Here is a 22111-nt window from a genome sequence, read left to right on the forward strand (position 1 = left end):
GTACTGTATGTGTGTCTATGTGAGTACTCTATACATGTACTGTGTGTATGTCTATGTGAGTACTCTATACATGTACTGTATGTGTGTCTATGTGAGTACTCTATACATGTACTGTATGTATGTCTATGTGAGTACTCTATACATGTACTGTATTTGTGTCTATGTGAGTACTCTATACATGTACTGTGTGTATGTCTATGTGAGTACTCTATACATGTACTGTATTTGTGTCTATGTGAGTACTCTATACATGTACTGTATGTATGTCTATGTGAGTACTCTATACATGTACTGTATGTGTGTCTATGTGAGTACTCTATACATGTACTGTATGTATGTCTATGTGAGTACTCTATACATGTACTGTATGTGTGTCTATGTGAGTACTCTATACATGTACTGTGTGTATGTCTATGTGAGTACTCTATACATGTACTGTATGTGTATGTCTACATGTGTCTATACTCTATACATGTACTGTATGTGTGTCTATGTGAGTACTCTATACATGTACTGTGTGTATGTCTATGTGAGTACTCTATACATGTACTGTATTTGTGTCTATGTGAGTACTCTATACATGTACTGTGTGTATGTCTATGTGAGTACTCTATACATGTACTGTATTTGTGTCTATGTGAGTACTCTATACATGTACTGTATGTATGTCTATGTGAGTACTCTATACATGTACTGTATGTGTCTATGTGAGTACTCTATACATGTACTGTATGTATGTCTATGTGAGTACTCTATACATGTACTGTATGTGTGTCTATGTGAGTACTCTATACATGTACTGTATGTGTGTCTATGTGAGTACTCTATACATGTACTGTATGTATGTCTATGTGAGTACTCTATACATGTACTGTATTTGTGTCTATGTGAGTACTCTATACATGTACTGTGTGTATGTCTATGTGAGTACTCTATACATGTACTGTATTTGTGTCTATGTGAGTACTCTATACATGTACTGTATGTATGTCTATGTGAGTACTCTATACATGTACTGTGTGTGTCTATGTGAGTACTCTATACATGTACTGTATGTATGTCTATGTGAGTACTCTATACATGTACTGTATGTGTGTCTATGTGAGTACTCTATACATGTACTGTGTGTATGTCTATGTGAGTACTCTATACATGTACTGTATGTGTGTCTATGTGAGTACTCTATACATGTACTGTATGTATGTCTATGTGAGTACTCTATACATGTACTGTATGTGTATGTCTACATGTGTCTATACTCTATACATGTACTGTATGTGTGTCTATGTGAGTACTCTATACATGTACTGTGTGTATGTCTATGTGAGTACTCTATACATGTACTGTATGTGTGTCTATGTGAGTACTCTATACATGTACTGTGTGTATGTCTATGTGAGTACTCTATACATGTACTGTATTTGTGTCTATGTGAGTTCTCTATACATGTACTGTATGTATGTCTATGTGAGTACTCTATACATGTACTGTATGTGTGTCTATGTGAGTACTCTATACATGTACTGTATTTGTGTCTATGTGAGTACTCTATACATGTACTGTATGTATGTCTATGTGAGTACTCTATACATGTACTGTATGTGTGTCTATGTGAGTACTCTATACATGTACTGTATTTGTGTCTATGTGAGTACTCTATACATGTACTGTATGTATGTCTATGTGAGTACTCTATACATGTACTGTATTTGTGTCTATGTGAGTACTCTATACATGTACTGTATTTGTGTCTATGTGAGTACTCTATACATGTACTGTATGTGTATGTCTACATGTGTCTATACTCTATACATGTACTGTATGTATGTCTATGTGAGTACTCTATACATGTACTGTATTTGTGTCTATGTGAGTACTCTATACATGTACTGTATGTATGTCTATGTGAGTACTCTATACATGTACTGTATGTGTGTCTATGTGAGTACTCTATACATGTACTGTATGTGTGTCTATGTGAGTACTCTATACATGTACTGTATGTATGTCTATGTGAGTACTCTATACATGTACTGTATGTGTATTTGTCCATGTACTGTATACATATGTTGATATATGTACTGTAGCTGTATCTGTACCTAGATGTGGGCACACTATACTGTGTGCATCTATGTATTATGTATAGCTGACATATGTGCGACATTTCCCCCCATGTGCGGCAGGAGCTGAGGGGCTTTTATCTCCCTTGATTTGACTTATGATGAGGGAAGGAGGAGTCACTGACTGGACGGTAACAGGGAGAACAGACACTCTCCAGATAGGCTCCGAGCAAAGGAGAGAGGCGGGGAGGGGGCGCCCAGAGATGGGGGACTGGGAGTGAGGAGAGCCGGGGCTATGGAGACGTCAGGACGGAGAGTGCGGGGAGGATGCTGAGAGCTGTGCGCACAGGACACGGTCTGCCCTAGCGATACCTCCACAGCTACATAGCAGCACAGGGAGGAGGAGGGAGGCGCACACCGGAGCGCGGCGCACACACACAGCCGCCACTGCGGGGGGCGCACCGCATACAGCCGCGTCTGCGGGGGGCGCACCGCGTACAGCGCGGCTCTTTGTTGATCGCGGCATTGGAGGAGCCCAGCAGCTGGCACGACCCCGCACACACGGAGCACACTGCGCATCTGGCCATGGACTCGGAGGCTGAGGGTCTCCCCGGGCTGCTGAGGGGGGCACCGGAGAGGAGCCCGGGCTCTGCCGGGTATTAGTGCCTGATAAGACTGAGGATCCGCCGCCTGGGACCCACTCTCTGCAATGGGTGAGTAGGGGGATCCCTCTGGGGGCTGCAGGGCTGGGGGAAGCTGTGGGTATAGGGGGCGGGGAATGCTGCACATACACCCACCCACCCCCACACATCTCAGCTGTGCCCACGGTGGGCATCCACACAGTGCAGCTGGGGGACCTGTGATTGCTGGGCGAGAGGACAGGGCAGTGCCAGTGCAGGTGCAGTGATGGCCAGTGCCCCTGTGATTGCACCAGTGGAGCCCTGGCACTGGCTGGGCATTGTGCCTGTGGCCTCCTCCAGCTCTGTGCCCCCCATTCTCATGATTAGGATCTTGTCTATGATGCGCAGTGACTTACTGCAGGCAGCAGCCGCCCCTCCCCACACTGGGCCACCGCGGCCCTGATATTGGGTGACCTTGTGACACAGGTGTGTCCTCGCCATCAAGGGGGTAATACGCTACACGGCTGCAGTCTCTGGATAACCCACATACAGCTCCGATATAGAGATCAATGGTGACGACGAGCTGCATTGTACGTCATTTAAAGGGGCTGGTTAGCATCGTACTTGCTCATGATGGTCACCAATGAGGTAATGGGCCCATGCCTTTTCCATCATAAGTATAAGGTGCGATGGAGACGTTCTCTGCCCAGTGCTCGGACGCTGTATGTGTCCATACGGGGGCTCCCGGCAGAGGTGATGTCATCTGTCGGCTGTACAGAAGTGTCGTGCAGGTGGATACATGTGTAGAATTAATATTTTACAAGTGCCTTGCTGTACTTCCATGGGGAGCATCGAGAGCACTGCATCCTTCACTTGTTGCAATGTGAAGTTGATTGTGTACGGCCTTGCAGTAGATGAAGGGTTAATAAAAGGCTCCCGTTCATGTCTGCGCTTTCACTACCGTTCTTCTGTCACAGGGACAGGAAAATGAAAATATAAGCAGTGCCGGAAACTCAACGACCCCCGACAGACCCCGATCACCGTGATAGGGTCCATCAGTTTCCTTCTCTATGGAGTTAGTTGGGCTGCCATTTTTGGCAGAATCTGTCCATGCCAAATCAAGGAGAATCGGGATCACTTTGCTGTTCTTGTGTCAGAGATGGCCGAACTTATTGTAAATGATTCCCCCCCCCCCCAAAAGAAAAACAAGCCATGTGGGATCATATGGGTGGTCACAGTCATTTACCGGGGGCCATACTATTATTAGCATTGTAAACGCTCACCTTACTCCCCATCGATGTGCCATTGCAGAAAACTCAATGTGACTGACTGCACGGGGCAACTATCGGGATAGTTTAGTAAGAGCCGGCACGATGGCGGCCATTGAGGAGTGGTAGGTTATCAGTGATAATGGAGTGAAATATTGGCAATTGCTCGCTCTCTGATCTCGTTCACAATGGTCTATTAACCGTTCATTGCTCAGTGACATCATCAAATGCTGATTGACTTGCTATATTCCTGAGGTGCTTGATGTGGGCAACTTATGTGCCTACGGAAAAAGACTCATAAGGCCCCCCTACATTTTAGAGAAATGTTAGTTGGCCATTTATTATCTATAAGGGCCTCCTGACTCTCCCCCCATGGATGATGATGGGAGAGAAAAGGATCTTGCCAGATGAATTTCAGCAGCGATCCTTTTGTTTGGATCAGTATATGAAGAGCTTCTAGAAAAGTATGGTGGGGGCAGAGGAGTCTGGCAGCTATTAGTTCATTGAGACCACCGCAGCACTTGGCCGAGCTGAGTGATTCTCTGTAGGGGGTGGGGAAGAAGAGATGGCCGTCAGCCAAACCAGCGATCGCCTGACTATATGTGCATATATCTCTTTCAAAGCCAAGTCCAGCAATACCATTACATGGCCAGTCTATTCTCCATTACTGAGAAATCGGTGCTTGAATTATATGCAAATGAATCTGAAGATCTGAAGCCTACGTCACTCCAGCTCTATTCCAGCACCTGCTTTACTGACTGCCTCTATGCTGTGTGACTTAAGGCAAAGGAGCCGTCAGTCAAGCATGAAGTGGCGAGGAATAGAGCTGGAGTGACAGAGGCTTCAGATCTACAATAGCTCTTCATGCCTCATTTTCATATAAATGAAAGCACTGATTTCTCAGTAAAGAAGGAGCAGACTGTCCATGTAATAGGTAAGAGATACATGCACATATAAATAGTTTGGGGGTGAACTCCTGCTGACATATGCCCTTTAAAAGGTGCGTTCCAGCCTTTTAAACTAGTTGTCTCAGGATGAAGCTTTAGGACCACTTCCCACGTTGCTGGGGGCGGTGCGCTCCTGAAGATTGGTGGTTCTGTCCAGTCTCATGGTTATGCTGCTGGTCTTAACTGTGCTCTATACCAGGCTGCTACCAGAGGAAGCTTTGAATCCGCAACATAGAAGTGCATGGGGACGGAAGCTGCTTGGATCCAGCAATCCGACCATCTTCAGAGCTGCACATGCAAGCTGTAATTCATAGAGCCTGTTTGCATCAGGGCTGTGGAGTCGGTAAGCCAAACCTGCGACTCCGACTCCGACTCCTCAATTTCCCTTACACCGACTCCAACTCCGACTCCACGACTCCGACTCCCACACATATTGCTTATATTTAAGTGAAAAATTTATTGCAGTACAATATGAACCTCAGACATTTAATCATTTTTATGATCCAATAATCAAGATATTTAGATAGAACAGAATATATATTGGTGTACTACCCGGTTTTCATTCTTTTTGGTGCAGATATGGATAAATGGATAGAGCAGATTTCTAATCTGCTTTTGCTATTGAAAACATTATCTATGAGCTCAAAAACCTTTCAGGTGATGCAGTTTTTTAAAAAGATGATCAGCTTTTGCAGCTGAAAAACGTATCCTCAAAAAACACAGGAAAAACGCTGTGTGTGAATGTAGCCTTAGATCAGGAATATAACAGCCATTTATAGGACATTTCATAACTTTCCCAAACTCCTATGAAAAAATATTCAGCACATCCTGCATTGAATTACTGTACCCAATTTATTATATATTTTAGGAGTCGGAGTCGGTCCATTTTATACCGACTCCAACTCCGACTCCGACTCCACCAAAATGAGCACCGACTCCAACTCCACGACTCCGACTCCACAGCCCTGGTTTGCATCGCACTCTCTTTCCTAAGTAATTGGCCAAACTGGGACTGCGGAGTGGCTGGTAACCTAGGCAATGAGGATATTTAATAAGGGGTAATTTGCAAAGTTGCTTGCTTTTATAAGCACTATACATTTATGCTTGTTTGCCTTTCAAAGGTTTCTGACTAACCCTAACTCGGCCTTGTATAGTGTAAGGAGACAAACACTGCTGGGGTTTTACATCTAACTAAAGATGGCCGTCTTCCTGAAAACAGTCGGGCAGAGAGCAAAGCAGGATTTCACCTTGCTCCAACATTGCACCGGTATAGTGAGATCTACCGCAGAAAAACGTCCAACATCCATGAGAGCACTTCCATGGCTGGTTTAGTGGCTTGTCACTCGGCACTTTTAATGGCTTGTCTTGAATAGTGCAGCACACTTCATGTATGTTGCAAATTAGTGAACCATGTGGCCCACAACCCAGCAGAATGAAGGGACGGTGGAAAGAGCCTTGTCAGTGCCCATGACTAGAGTTGAGCGAATTTTTCAAAATTCGGTTCCGATTACGATTGGATGCAAATATTGTATTTGCAATATTCCTGTCACGTTTCCGCCAGACTTAGGGCCTGCTGTTCCGGTCGCGGCCTCTAGGAGGCGCCGGACTGCCACTTTATCGTCAGACTCAGGGACGGCTGTTCCTGCCTCGGCCACTGGACAGGGCCGTGGTTCTGTCACGTCAGGCTCAGAGCCTACTGTCCCGGCTTTAGCCTCTAGGAGGCGCCGGTCTGTCACGTCGCCGTTAAATTCTGGGTCTGCTGCTCCTGTCGCGGTCACTAGGAGGCGCCATGGCTCGCCCGGGAGTTATGGTGCTGACAGAGTAAGGGCACCTGCGCAGGCATCTGGTGGACGCAGGCTCCACCCCTCTGTCAGTCATCAAGAGGTTACTGCATCTCCATCTGGCCTGGTCCTGGGGGCGGTACTGATGACATCATCAGTCCAGGAACCTATGAGGGGTGACCTGATCCCTGAAATACCTTGGGACTGGTCTTGCAAGCCGCCGGATATATTCTTGGTTCCCCTGTGTGTTACTGTGTGAATTGCTTTCTGACTGACTGACTTTGGCCTGGACTTCTGACTCTCCTTCTGCCTAACGATTCTGTACCTCTGCGACTCTCCTGGTTTATGACTTTCGGCCTGAATCTGACTCTGCTTCTGCCTAACGATTCTGTACCTCTGCGACTCTCCTGGTTTATGACTCTCGGCCTGAATCTGACTCTGCTTCTGCCTAACGATTCTGTACCTCTGCTACTCTCCTGGTTTATGACTCTCGGCCTGAATCTGACTCTGCCTCTGCCTACCGTTTTTGTACCATTGCTGCCCGACTGGTTTAGACTCGCATATCTCCACGTTTGTGTCCTGTATTGGAACACCTTTCTGGCGACCGTCCTGCTCTGGTCACTGCTCCTATTCAGACAGCGCCTCCTGGGCTCTGCTATAAATCCAGATCCCTGTATAGGGGTAAAGGGTATCAGTGTTTCTCGGGGTGTTGCCTGGCTGCAGCCCAGACCCGAAGGCGGACGTCACAATTCCCAAACATATCCAAACGTCAATGGGACTAGAAATGAGCGAATATGTTCGGAATCGATCGTCAACCATAAATTCGGCAGGAATAGGGTACAAATATGGCAAATTCAGATTCAGCAACCGATTCTGAACATATTCGCTCAACTCTACCCATGGCCAAAGCTGCCCATTTGCTAACTCAGTGTTGGTTGGTTCCATCAGGATAGTGTAGCCTTTCGCTCTCTTTTGCAATATGTGTCTTTGGTACAGTGTTTCTTGACCTATAATATCTGTAAGGCTGAGTTCACACTTGGCGTTTTTTTCGCGTTTCCGCGGCGGTTTTAACCACGCGATTTTGCCGCGAAAACGCGAAAAATAAGCATCCCATGCATTCCTATGGGATTCCGCAATGCTGTGCTAATGCTGCGGCTTTTACCTCGGCAGAATCGCTTCGCTGTAAAAAACGCAGCATGCTCATTATTTTGCGGAATCGCGGCGATCCCGCACCCATAGGAATGTATTGTTCAGCTTACTTTCCGCATGTGGCTGTGCACAACATGCGGAAAGTAAGCAGAACAATTGCGGATGGTACCCACGGCCCGGAGGAGAAGAGACTGTCCTCCGGGCTCTGGGTACCATATCCCTGTAAAAAATAGAATTTAAAATAAAAAATATTGTTATTCTCACCTTCCGACGTCCCACGCAGCCTTCCCGCCTCTCTCCACGCTCTCGTTCCCAGTAATCCTTTGCGAAAATGCCCGCGATGGCGTCCGTTCTCGCGGGATTGCGAAGTCTCGCGGTCATTCGCGCGATGTCATCGCGAATGACCGCGAGACGTCGCGATCCCGCAAGAACGGACGCCATCGCGGGCATTTTCGCAAAGGATTACTGGGAACGAATGCGCGGGACGTCGGAAGGTAAGAAATAACAGTATTTTTTTTTTTTTTTTTTTACATTCTATCTTTTACTACTGATGCTGCATAGGCGGCCTCAGTAGTAAAAAGTTGGTCACACTCGTCAAACACTGTGTTTGACGAGTGTGACCAACCTGTCAATCAGTTCTCCAAGCGATGCTCCAGATCGCTTGGAAAACCCTAGCATTCTGAAAGCTAATTACGCTTGCAAAATGCTAGTTTTTCCGCGGGAAAATCGTGGGAATTTAAAATGCGATTTTCCCGCGGAATGGAATTCCGGAATTCTCGCGGTAATTTCCGCAAGAGTTTCGTTACGTGTGCACATAGCCTTACTAGAACCTGGTAAAACTTGTCAGATCAGGCAGAAGTTATCATGTGTGGTAAAATAAGAGTTGTGGGGCCGGGAAGCTGTAGCCAACAAGACTAGGTTCTCATTTAGCATTGGAGCCACTGTTATGAAGCCTACAACTGAGACTCCTAACTTTTACCATGAAAAACCAAAAGCATTCTGTTCTATTTTCTTCAGTAAAATGACAGCTGGCCGCATGGAAACTAAGTGAACCCTGGGGTCATTCTTTCACCATTTGTGTTCATCATAGAACAGAACTGTTTCTTACAGAAGTTCCTAACGCCAGTTTGAACCCAGCCCAATCCCTTGAACAAGTGTCTTTTTTTCCAATGGAGCATTGGTCTCACATTTTCGTTTTTCTCCAATAAAATCAATCACATTTACAAATTCCCACCCATTTACAGACATTTTCCAAATACTAAATCACAGGCACTCATGAGAGTCTTCACAATCCATGTGGACATATACATTAGAAAGCTGACATCCGACAATTAGTTTTGACCATAATTATCTCTCCAGATCCCTATAAACATGCATGTGTTCTCAGTAGGAAAATAAGCTATCCCCAAAGGTGTCTGCCAGCTGCTTACTCCCCTGAGAACAAAAGGATCAGATGAAATTCAACCACCAAACGGACATTGGGAAATAGTTATGAAATCCCCATGTACATTAATACAGCTGGTCATGTCCAAAATTGGTGGAATCGGCTAATATTAGAGAAGATCCAAAAGATTTCTAGGACACTGGATCTGCGGCTACGTCAGTAATCCATGGCCGCTGGGATCAGAGTCCTACTACCTTCCTTATACTTGCCAACATCTCTGGCCTTTCTTGATCAGTAGACCTATGTGTTCTCATGTGTGCATTGCATCACAACCATGATAATGGACCGGACCTAGTAAGCAGAAGAGGTGACAAAGATGACAGCAAGTAGAAAGAGCTGGTTTGGCGTCCATGGACTACTGACATGGCCACTGAACCAGGAGCAGACAAATCCTTTTGATCGTCTCTAGTTGACCTACATCTAATATGTATGACTGAAGAGATGTTATACAACCTGAGAAATATCTGTGGGGATCATTGGAGCGATGCTGAGATTGTACTGCACTCTAACAATGCCCCAAACTTTTTCTTCTGTAGGACATTTTAAAGATGATGGGTCCTGGAGATCATTATTGGTGGCTGACATCTGTTCTATTGTGGCGTTTGCCTGGTAGTAGCACTTATCTTAAAGGCGACCCTATTTCTTCCACATACAGTAGATCTTTGGAACCTTTACACTGTGGAGTGCCTTGTTTTAAGGTTCTCTTTTAGGCCCTTTAACAAATGTTTAGCAGGATCTTATGTAGATCTGGCTGTGATTTTGAGAGTTTTATAACTTATTAATGTACAATCGGCACCAGGTTTGCGTAGACCATCGTGCAGTGCAGAGCTACTGCTGCAACCCGGTTCTTGTCTACCTCAGCCAGCAGAGTTGCATATATAGCATTTCAGACTTGTCCTTCAAAATTGTGATATGTTCACGAAAGATGACCCATACGCTGTTTTCACAGCTTCATGACTGTGCCTGGCGTATTCTGACCTGCCGAATTGTGTCCCCAAACTAGAGTAGTGCACCAGCTGGCACATGGAGGACACCATTATTCTGGAGCACAGTTCTGGAAGTAGCCTACTATAGATGATGACATTGGGATTGTCTCTCCATAAAGCTTCTCTGTCGATCAGCTGTTGCTCATTATACCATTATGTGACGGTGTTACCTAGAGTAGCTCTATGTTCTGGTTCACTGAGGGGTCCTGAATGCATATTTAGACTGGATTGTCTTCATGGACAAACTCTTTAAGGTAGTAAAGATTAAAACAACTTGGGACTTAAGATTTTGTCTCACGTTGACTAGAGATATATTTGCTTAGGTTCTCCAGGATATATTTTTTTTACATTTTGTTTAGAAAAAAAAACCCATAACACTGCAGGGCACGATCAAGTCTACATGATCCCCACATCTCACCAAACTAAAAAAGCCATATTGTGTTTCATGAATCAAAGGGGTAAAATACGGTATATCCTGGAAAGACTTTTTAAGGCTGATCTGTTACTAGTATTCATAATACAAACTGTCCTAGACCTAATGAGGCTGGCGGACTTTGCAAAATCCTTGTCAAAATGGCTTTTGAATTCTTTGTTTTAGATGTTCCCACCTTATATTAGAGTGAGCATTTTATGAATCCAGCTAGATAGCCATTCAAGGTAAGTACATCAATTTAATCAGGTCTAAGACATCTGTGTGATAATGTTTACAGTTTGTATTTTGAACTGTTGTGACAGATTCCATTTAAATATAGTTGGCCTATTCATAGTATAGGCACTCAGTGTTTGATCAGCGGGGGTCTGACCTCCCTGGCTGAAACACACATGGAAAAGGTCAACCCCTGTACATACTTTAGACTTTTTTCAGCAGCAATACTGTTGGCTTTCTATTCTGATGCCCCTCTCGCCCTATATTTATATTTAATCATCTGGCTTAGCTACTTTAGTCTATACTTACTAGAGGGATCAGTGCTCTCTGACAAATTTCCTACCCTTTTGGGTTCCTTGATAGGGCGTATGATTTGATTCCTTGCACAGGTGATGACGTACCAGCGCAGACAATCATAAGATGAGCTCGGGATCCCTTAGGGTTAGGAAGCTTCTATCCACAGCCAAAGAGCACTGATCTGGACCGATCCGCTCATAATTAGTGGCATTGTCCACGTGGCTGCTGCAGCCAAGCACTGGCCTCAGCTGCGATGTCTGTATTATTTATCTTAGGGTATGTGCTCATTTTATGTATTTCTTGCTGGAATTATTGCATCAAAAACTTGAAAAACAGTGCAGAAAAAAGTGTGTTTTTTTTTTTTGTTTGCATCTTTTCCCATTCATTAGAATGGGTGGAAACCGCTACAGATGAGGAACCGCTTCAAATATGCAAGGAAACAAATAAGCAGCGTGTGCATAAGATTTCAGAAATCTCATTCATTTTCCTCGGACAGTAAAATGTTGCGTTTTTATCAGTGATGAACGGTGTGACCAGCTTTTAACATTCTAAGCAAACTCCATTTATAAACTACCTAAGGTAGCCCAGGCACACTAGGTCAAACTAGAATGAAATTCCAAATTTCAACGAGAACGAACTGAGGAACATTCATAATTGTTCAAACACGGAAAAGCACGTTGGATTTCTCCGGACGATGATCAGCACAAACTGCATTATGTCCCAAAGAAATTCAGTATTGGCCATCGACTAATGACTGTTCTTTGTCCCATCTTCATCTAATATGTAGTAGAAACTCTATCAGGAGGTGTCTGCTGACTCAGAATGGGAATTATACCACATTTTATGGGCTTCTAAATTTGTTCCCTCCTTGTTTTTGTTGGAAGATCTCCTCTCCGCCATCTCATCAGCTTCCTGTTTTCTTGTCTTAGTTTTCCTTGAGTTTTTCTGTGAACGCTGCTGCTCTTCTGTGTATTATGTAGGCTCCAGCTATGTCACCTTTCCATTATCTCTTGCTTCATACCATGTTTTCTTAATTTTTAAAGGCCTAGTTCGGTTTGTATGCATTTAAAGGGATTACCCTCTTCTTAAAACACTTTTTGTTTGAAAGTTCCCTGCCCAAAATCAGCAGGTTGTCACACTTTTCTGACCAAAGCCATGACCTGCAATATGTGGTGAACATGGCAGCAACAGTACATTCTGTGTGTGGCACCACCCCTGGAAATATAAAGCTTTACATGGGCACCTGCTTACAGGGAATCTGTCACCCTTTTTTTGACTATCAGCTGCCGGCATGGACATCAAGGGCTTATCTACAGCATTCTGTAATGCTGTAGATAAGCCCCCGATGTAACCTGAAAGAGAAGAAAAACACATTAGATTATACTCACTGGAGGGGGCGGTCCGGTCTGATGGGTGTCGCCGTCCGGTCCGGCGCCTCCCATCTTCATACGATGACGTCCTCGTCTTCCCTTCCTGTAGTGACTCCGGCGCAGGTGCACTGCTCTGCCCTGTTGAGGGCAGAGCAGAATACTGCAGTGCGCAGGAGTCAGACCTCTCCTGACGCCTGCGCACTGCAGGACTCTGCTCTGCGCCGGAGTCACTACAGGACGGGAAGAAATGGACGGCATCGTATGAAGATGGGAGGTGTCGGACCGGACCGCGACACCCATCGGACCGGACCGCCCCCTCCAGTGAGTATAATCTAATGTGTTTTTCCGGTGAGAATAATCTAACGTGTTTTTCTTCTCTTTCAGGTTACATCGGGGGCTTATCTACAGCATTACAGAATGCTGTAGATAAGCCCCTGATGTCAGTGCCGGCAGCTGATAGTCCAAAAAAAAGGGTGACATTCCCTTTAAATGCTGGGCTCTCCACAGAGAAATCCTCTTCGTAGCCTCCCTCCACTCCACTAATTAATAAATAAATAAATATTAGGTAAATAAATAAATGCTGCAATTAATTGCTTAACCCTGGGCTATTCCAAATAGATTCCCTTAACCCAAAAATTGTTATAAAGAAAACCTGCAGCACCATGATGTGTCCAGTTCAGCCTTTTATATTTATCCTGTGGACCTGGTTAATAAATCTGAGGATTTTATGTATTAATAGTAAATACCATACAATTATATGTACTTGTGTATACCATCATATGTCAAAATATATAACCATGTGTTCTTAAAGTAGCATATCATTTATAATAAGCAGAAAGTCAATCTAGAATCACATTGTTAAGGAGTAAGCAATTAAAAGTAACTAGAGGAAATATAATTACAAATAAATTCCTACACCGCTTCAATTAGCAAATCACGTTATGTAAATGATGTAATCACTATAGAACTAAAATGGCCACCGTCTTGCTACACCATTAGAAACCTGTCATGGAGTGTTAATAGGACAGGAGCATGTGAGCGTGTGCGATAGGAAGCTCTGCTGCTATGAACTAGATATAGCTTGACAGTATGTTATAGGTTCTCTACAGGACACAGCATGTACTCAACTTTCAGAAAGTCATAGTGGGTAGCAGTGTGAACAGCCTCTTCTTATCTCAGCACCCCTGGTATCTCCAGTATTAGATCAGATAGACAGGGTGGACAGCAGTGTGAGCAGCCTCTTATCTCAGCACCCCTGGTATCTCCAGTATTAGATCATATAGACAGCGTGGACAGCAGTGTGAGCAGCCTCTTCTTACCTCTGCACCCCTGGTATCTCCAGTATTAGATCATAAAGACAGCGTGGACAACAGTGTGAGCAGCCTCTTACCACTGCACCCCTGGTATCTCCAGTATTAGATCATATAGACAGTGTGGACAGCAATGTGAGCAGCCTCTTCTTACCACTGCACCCCTGGTATCTCCAGTATTAGATCATATAGACAGCGTGGACAGCAGTGTGAGCAGCCTCTTCTTACCACTGCACCCCTGGTATCTCCAGTATTAGATCATATAGACAGCGTGGACAGCAGTGTGAGCAGCCTCTTCTTACCACTGCACCCCCGGTATCTCCAGTATTAGATCATATAGACAGCGTGGACAGCAGTGTGAACAGCCTCTTATCTCAGCACCCCTGGACTCTCCAGTATTAGATCATATAGACAGCGTGGACAGCAGTGTGAGCAGCCTCTTCTTATCTCAGCACCCCTGGTATCTCCAGTGTTAGATCATATAGACAGCGTTGACAGCATTCTGAGTAGCCTCTTCTTACCTCTGCACCCGTGGTATCTCCAGTATTAGATCAGATAGACAGGGGGGACAGCAGTGTGAGCAGCCTCTTATCTCAGCACCCCTGATATATCCAGTATTAGATCATAATGTTCACTAAGTGCACATTTTGCTAAGCATGAAGGGAAGGAGCAGAGTTTCTACTACGCGTGATGTCACTTGCAGGGACGGTGCTCGTCTATGCTTTTCCTATGGGCAGCACTGTGGCTCAGTGGATAGCACTGCAGCCTTGCAGCGCTGGAGTCCTGAGTTCAAATCCCACCCATGACAACATCTGCAAGGAGTTTGTATGTTCTCCCCGTGTTTGCATGGGTTTCCTCCGGTTACTCCGGTTTCCTCCCATATTCCAAAAGACACAGGGAATTTAGATTGTGAGCCCCATCCGGGACAGTGTTGATGTGTGCAAACTGTAAAGCGTTGCGGAATATATTAGCGCTATATAAAAATAAAGATTATTATTATTATTCCTACATGCCAGGTATTCTTACGAGCACTGACAGTGCACTCTCTTGCTAGCTCGTCACTTCTCATCAGAGCCAGAAAGCTCACTGTCACTTTGCACATTGCATTAGATAGGCATTGAGGATTACAATACATTTTAGTTTTGGACCACCCCTTTAATGATCCAATTAGACATCCTTTAGCTGCCCTATATTTAGTCTAGGGATACCAAGTAGAGTAGAAAGCAGAGCACATTTTGTTTCTTTAGATATCATTATATCTAACCCCCCAGCACAGCACTGCCATACACTCTTCATTCGGCATGAATCCTGAATAGGGATAGAAGGGCAAGCTGCACCCCTGAACCTTCTGATGGCGATTTATCTTGTCTGGGAACAAAGGGATCTGCTGTTGAAATTCAACATACCATCAACATCTGTCCAGGGGGAGCCAGAAAGTGTACTTAATTATTGGTCCTGCTGAAATTGACAGATCTGACCAACATAAATCTAATCTGTATGGTGGCCTCTAGGGTTTGTGTAAGGAGTCCACCTAGGGATCAAATAAAGGGTCAAGATTGGTGTGGAGAGGACACTGATGGCTTTCGTGCCTTTAACCTTATCATACAAGAAACGCAAACGGAGTAAAGAGAGGTAGAATTAAGCAATCTCTTGCTCAAGGAGAACGACAGTGCGTTGTCCATGTTCTTATCTTGCCTTAAAAATAATAACATTGAAGAAGTTGTTTGCCGACTCTTCAGGTTACTTGTGCAATTTTTATGGACTTATTTATATTGGCAGAACTTTTGTGTTCTTAACTTTTGTGTTATCCAAAATTTGGTAAGTGTTGATTCTGGGAACAATGCTCTACTTACACTTATTACTTCTGGTTTTCTGTCATCTTCCTTCCAATGAACTGTTCTTCTACAAGAGTCATTAATAGTCTCTGAAGTCTTAAAGGCTCAGAACCATTTTATTACACTTGACAGAGCTCTAGCCGGCCACCAAGACTGTGGTCACACTTGAATTGTGGCTCTTACTTATAAAAGAATAGGGTCTGTAGAGTTCCAAAATTTAGACAGGAAGAATTGCGCTGTTTTAGAGCTATATTTTCTGTTAAACTACCAATGGAAGCTCAGAAGAGAGTAATCAGAGCCTAAAATGGTGACCAAACAATGTAGTTTGTTAGACTTTGCGCCCAAGGGATTTTAGAGTGGGTTCTTTTCAGGATTCGAAAGAAAATAAAGCTGAATAGAAAGCGGAACAGCTCCTGCACCTGTCACTGGCATCGTCTGGTGCTAGAGCTCCATTGACGTGAATGAGTTATAATATTCCATACACTTTATACTACATGCACACAAAGTGCTCTGAATCAGCCAAGAATGCTTTTGTGTCATATAAACACAAAGGACACCAATGAAAAAGAGTTGAAACCTTAATCTTTTGGACTCTTTGTTTCCCTCCAGGGGAATGTCTGTATACCACCCCGTCACTTACCCCCCCCCCCCCTGGACAATTTCTTGAACTCATTCTGCTATGTACTATGATACATAGATGCTGTAGAAGCCAAACAATCCACAAAATCTTAGGAAAGAGATTTTTCACCCAAAATTCAGGCATTTATTTTGCAAAGAATATATGTTTGCTCCACATTTTGGTGAACGTTGCCAGGGAGGGTAAGAGGGGAATTCACACAGACACCATGCAGGGAGTGCGGTGGATATTTGCTCTCATTCTCCTATTACGTTTCCTACCTTGGCAGTAAAGTTCAATTTCAGGAGGTAATCAGCAGTCGTGATTATTTTTTCTTTCAATGCTCAGCATCCTCAATTTTAAGTCATTTCTGTTTACTGGCTCTTTGTTTAGTTTTATGTATCCTGTTAATTGGTGCCCTTTAATAAACAGGGTTTCTGACCAGGGATTTCTGTTTAGCTCTGTTTGCAATTGCCATCTACTTTTACACCATTCATGCCGTTCATTAAGTATACACCGTCATTAGAGAGACAAAACCCACGGTAATAACAAGCGTGCATACAATGCTGATTGGTAGAGCACAGTACACAATTACCATGTGGCCACACACTGGTAATAACAGGGCTCGCTGCACACAGACGCACACCCAGCTATCTGCTCAGATCATTTTTCTGGCGCAGGAGTTTGTTACTTTTTGCTATATTTACACCTACACCATCTCCCTGTTTGCATCCTGCTGCCAGTGATCTACAGTATATCACTGATCAGCATCATTTCTTTGGCACAGGAACTTTTTTCTAACCTCATTAGTAGATAGGAGTACATAGTGACTACATAGTTAAGGTGTTAGGGCAGCAGTCATTTTAAGTAAAATGATTTTATAAAACCAAATTCTGCATTTAGATTGAATATGTTTGTTTTTTTTGTTTTTTAAAGAGGTTGTCCACTTCTGAGTAAATTTTCAGCAAGCCCTGCAGCTTGCCGAACCCTAGTGGTGTACAATATACACGGCATTGCCTGTTCTAGAGGTTATGGCTATGTGCTGGCTAGAGTCTCCGACACTTTTAGACGTCATAGAAGCTAAAAAATTATTTAATGTAAGAAATAGATCCAAAACACGACTGTAAAAAAACAAAAATCGCATGGCACACGGACCATATACCATTATCTCACTTGCCCTTAACGGAGGCTAAGCGTCAGAATTGGCACATCTTATGGATGCGCCATTTCTGGGGTAGCTGGGAGCTGATGTTTTTAGTCTGGAAAGGGGCCATATCCATGGCCCCTTTCTAGTCTATTAATATCAGCCCGCAGCTGTCTGCCTAGCCTTTGCTGGTTATTAATTATATAGGGGAACCATGTCATTTTTTGGGGTGAACACCCATTTTAATAACCAGTAAAGGCTAAGTATACAACTGCGAGCTGATATTAATAGCCTGAGAAGCTCCATGTTTATTACCCACGTCCCAGACCATAAACATCTGTCCACAGCTGTCGGCTTTCCCTGGTTATTAAAATTTCGAGGGACCCCACCGTTTTTTTCTTTATTAATTAAATACATGTACAGTAAACCATACACGCAAAGCAATGATTATATAGCTCACTCACATATTTCCACGTATTGAAGAATATTTTGTTGGAAAACTATATTTAAATGGCAGAGAATTACTGTACATAAAAGCTATTGTTAAAATCGCATTGCATATGGATGTCATACAGATACTAGGTGATAAAAAAAAAAAAAAATCGCACTCCACACAGGTCCAACTTTTCAGGAAAAACATCTGACCAATTTTATTAACACTGATGGGTATGAGCCCTTTGGCTATAATAACTCTGTGTTTTTGCAGCATTTCTTTTCCTGCTGCGTTTCACAGTACCAGCAAAGTCAGTGAGATTTCAGAAATCTCATGCACACACCTTGTTTTTTCCCTAACTGTTTTGTCATAAGAGCTTGGTTTTTGCAAAATGCCGCATATCACTGTTCCAGACTTTTTTCAGCGTTTTTCACCCATTGAAAGCAATGGGTAGTGCAAAACCACTTCAAAAACTAAGCAAAAAACCCAGGTATCAGATTTTTCTGCATTTTTAGTGCCAAAACCTGATGAAGTTGAATGAGATTTATTTTGTTATGCACTAAACTTTGTTAGCATGCACAAGAGACAAATGTACCCTGACAAAAACGCAGCAATACTTACGTTAAAAAAAAATGCAGCAAAAACTTAGCAAAACCTGGTTTTGTAAGCAGCTTAAACGTGGCATAAAAAGCACATTAAAAAAGCAACATGTGAACATAGGCTTACAGGGAGTCTGTCAGCACAAAATGACTGTTCAAACCAAGTACTGGCGCTATGTGTGCCCCTTAAGGCCTCTTTCACACTTCAGTTTTTTGCATCAGTTCAAATCCGCCAAAAAGTCAGAGAAGCGGATCCGTTCTCAACTGATGTGAACGGATGAGAGAGAGAGAGAGAGAATGAATTTCGGGTTAAATGAGGATCTGGAGGATCCGCCAGAGAAAAAAACGTTGCAAGCTCCGTTTTGAAATCTTTGAGGATGGTGACGGACAGCAACTTTTGGCGGATCCTCAAAAAAAACAGATGCAACGGACAGCAATCCGTCACAATCCGCCATTAATGGAAGTCAATGGGGGAAAAAAACGGATCCTCAAAAGAAAATTGAGGATCCGTTTTTTTCAAAACATGGCGGATTGTGACTGATTGCAAAAAACTGAAGTGTGAAAGAGGCCTAAGATCAAGTCTCTGATGAACAGGAGAAATGAAAACTGTGCTTAGGACGTTCACATCTGCACATTTCCTGATCGAACGCCCTGAGTATAGTTTGCTTTTTTCCTGCTCATCAGAGACTTGATCTTACTCTCTCAGCAGTGTAGGCACTCAGTCTTATTTATGAGCTCAACCAAATAAGTCCACTATCTCTACATCAATATTAGACTTTACATTGGCCTATAAGGGACAGGCAGTTGCACTTATAGGTGTTGTCAGTCTTGGACTGGCCCTTGTGCAGGAGTGGACCCTCCAGCCACCACATGAAGAGTGTTTGGCACAGTACAATTAGTACAACATGTACAAACCCATCATTCATCTAAACGGAATCTGTCACCAGGTTTTTGCCAACTCATCTGAGAGCAGCATAATGTAGGGACAGAGACCCTGATTCTCGCGATTTATCGCTTAGTTTACTGCAGTTGTGATACAATCTCTGTTTTATCTGCTGTAGATCTAGCAGTTCTCTGAATGCCGAGCTCTATATAACCCCGCCCACACCACTGATTGGCAGCTTTCTATTTACACTGTGCATAGGCAGGAAGCTGCCAGTCAGTGGATGGGGCAAGGTTATACAAAACAGTTGACTAGGAGGAATAAGACCCATAATCCTGTACTGATACTCTGTTGATAAAATACTGATTTTATTGGGAAAAAAAAACAGACAAAGCCTAGTAAGTGACACATGACTGAAATCAAGGTCTCTGTCCCTACATCATGCTGCCCTCAGATTACATAGCAAAGACCTGCTTTGACAAACTATCCAGTTTATTATTATATAGAAGGACATAGAAATTTGTGAATAAGGAGCAGGTAATACTGCATGTATCTGAAAAGTGGGCCCCCGGAATTAGTGCAACTGATAAGCAAAAAAAAAGCCCAAGTCCCATATTGGGTGTTGTGTCGAGAAGATGACCGGCCATCACAAGGAGGGGGGGGGATGGATTACATACTCCCCCATGAGAGCTTTTTGTTCCCTTAGATGTTTGATTTAGTTTCTTTCTGGAACTACAAAAGAATGGGAAAGTTTCAGTTTGAAAAGTTGAAAGTTACTTTTTTTATTCTCTAATTATTATTGGATGCATCGTCACAAAAAAATGACTGCAAACTGTGCCGAAGTGTGGACCAACAGAAGGCGTGCCATGCTAGTAGGAGCCCTAGGTATACAGCCGCCCTTCTTGATGTGGTGTGTCTTTCTGCCAAGTCACATATCAATTAGAAAACAGACAAGGAGACCATTATTCCAGAACGGGAAATTGTATCCACAAGCCGATAACACGTGTACTCCAGCCATCTTCTCCACAACAGTGGGCTCCTTAAGGTTTCCATAAGCAGGTTGCATGTTTATACGTGGTGTTTTCGGCGGCCCATAATGGGTGAGAACGCTGGGGTGGGAAGATATTTGCAGGAAAATAGCGTCCCTAAGGCTATATTGACACACACTTTTTTTTGTTGTTTCTTGTAAAAACATGTCATGCATTTTTGTTTTCCATATTTTGACTTGTGTTTTTGTTTGTTATGGAGAAGATGCTATGTAGCAACTTATAGAACGTTTCTTTTGTATTATTGTAAAAGTAGCATGTACAGTCATGAGAAACTCAGTACACCCTCGTTATATTGTATGACTTTATGCATCTGGACGTGAAAAAAAAACAACATCTGATCTGATTAGATCTTAAAATGTGATAAATACAACCTTAGATGACCAACACCACATGGCAACTGAGCACCTGTACTTGGTTTGAACAGTCATTTGGTGCTGACAAAGTCCTAATAATAGGGTTGTCCTGGCTGAAAAGTTTACAATCACTCTATATGGCTATAGGCTGCTGAATCATGACAGTGTTCGATATGCTCACTGTCACGATTCCCGCGTCCGTGATTTCCATACTTGTGTTCATGTGCCGAGTAGACTCAATAGAAGAGAAGTGGGATGAGACTAAGCGGCACATGAGCACAACTTTTGCAAATCACATACATGCTGTCATGTGACTGCTCACTCGCACAGGCAATGCAGGGGAATCTTGACAGTGAGCACATCACACACTCACGATTCGGAAATCTGCATTCTTAAACAGAGTGATTGCAAACTTTTAATTTCAGCCTGGAAAACAACTTAAAGATACTTCCACAGCATTTCAAGAGGAGTTCATGGTCGTATCAGTGACTGCAAGGTGCCCAGCTGCAACTTACCCTCTTAATTTTTAAGGGTACACTTAATTTTTCACAAACTACTTCTACATTTTGGCCCAGTTTTTGTTAAAGAAATAAGGACTGAAGGTAATTTGTCATGTGGTTTGGGTTATCGGAGATTGTACATACCTAATAGTAAATCCTTCCAAGGACCAAATATGTTTTTGTTTGTTTTTTTATCACGTCCTGATATGTAAAACCATAGAATTCAATACGTTTTCTCTTGACTGTCTATACACAAGTCATGGACATGGTATTCCTATGTTGTGATCGGTACTGAGGTGCTAATACAAGTCTTTGTGTACAGCTTCAGTGTAAGGAGGGGGATGCCGACATCGGCTCCATGGCTTAGGTAGAAATCATTTTGTTGGCAGTCGTTTTAATTTCAAAACTGGAGGTTTAACAGTTTTGACCTTAGTTTATTTAGTTGATATCCGGCGAGGGGTTTGGTCTAGCGCCAAAACAAACCAATAAAAAGTTGCATAATATCCCATCGCTCATTCCTTGTACATCAGAAAAGTCCCATAATTCTGCACATTCTATAGAAGTATTGTCATAAGATGGATGACTCAGAACAAGATAAATAAGATAAAACTGGAGAAGCTCGGTTACTGGAAGGACACACGATGGTAGATGTAGGAACAGGAAAATATTTGTGGTTAGGGAGCACGCAGAGTACTTATGGCTGCTCTGTGTGCCTCTGTACCAGCTCCGGAGCACAGCTCTGAAGTCCTAATACTGCATATAGAGGAGAGTTGGATTTTTTTTATACTTATATGATAATTGATGAGCATCATTGAATACGA

The 22111-nt window shown here is 43.3% G+C and overlaps 1 protein-coding gene across 1 annotated transcript in view; it reads left to right on the forward strand.

Annotated features, from left to right (window-relative positions):
* The first annotated feature begins 2209 nt into the window (after positions 1–2209).
* The window catches only part of MGAT3 (beta-1,4-mannosyl-glycoprotein 4-beta-N-acetylglucosaminyltransferase), an 80314-nt gene continuing 60412 nt past the window's right edge, over positions 2210–22111 (forward strand). Inside the window, exon 1 of the mRNA XM_073549478.1 lies at positions 2210–2773. The gene's annotated coding sequence lies outside the window, so the exon portion shown is untranslated. The remainder of the gene's footprint in view (positions 2774–22111) is intronic.

This window comes from Dendrobates tinctorius, unplaced genomic scaffold, assembly GCF_039654945.1.
Source record: "Dendrobates tinctorius isolate UK_male_01 unplaced genomic scaffold, ASM3965494v1 ptg000159l, whole genome shotgun sequence".
NCBI classification, from domain to species: Eukaryota; Metazoa; Chordata; class Amphibia; order Anura; family Dendrobatidae; genus Dendrobates; species Dendrobates tinctorius.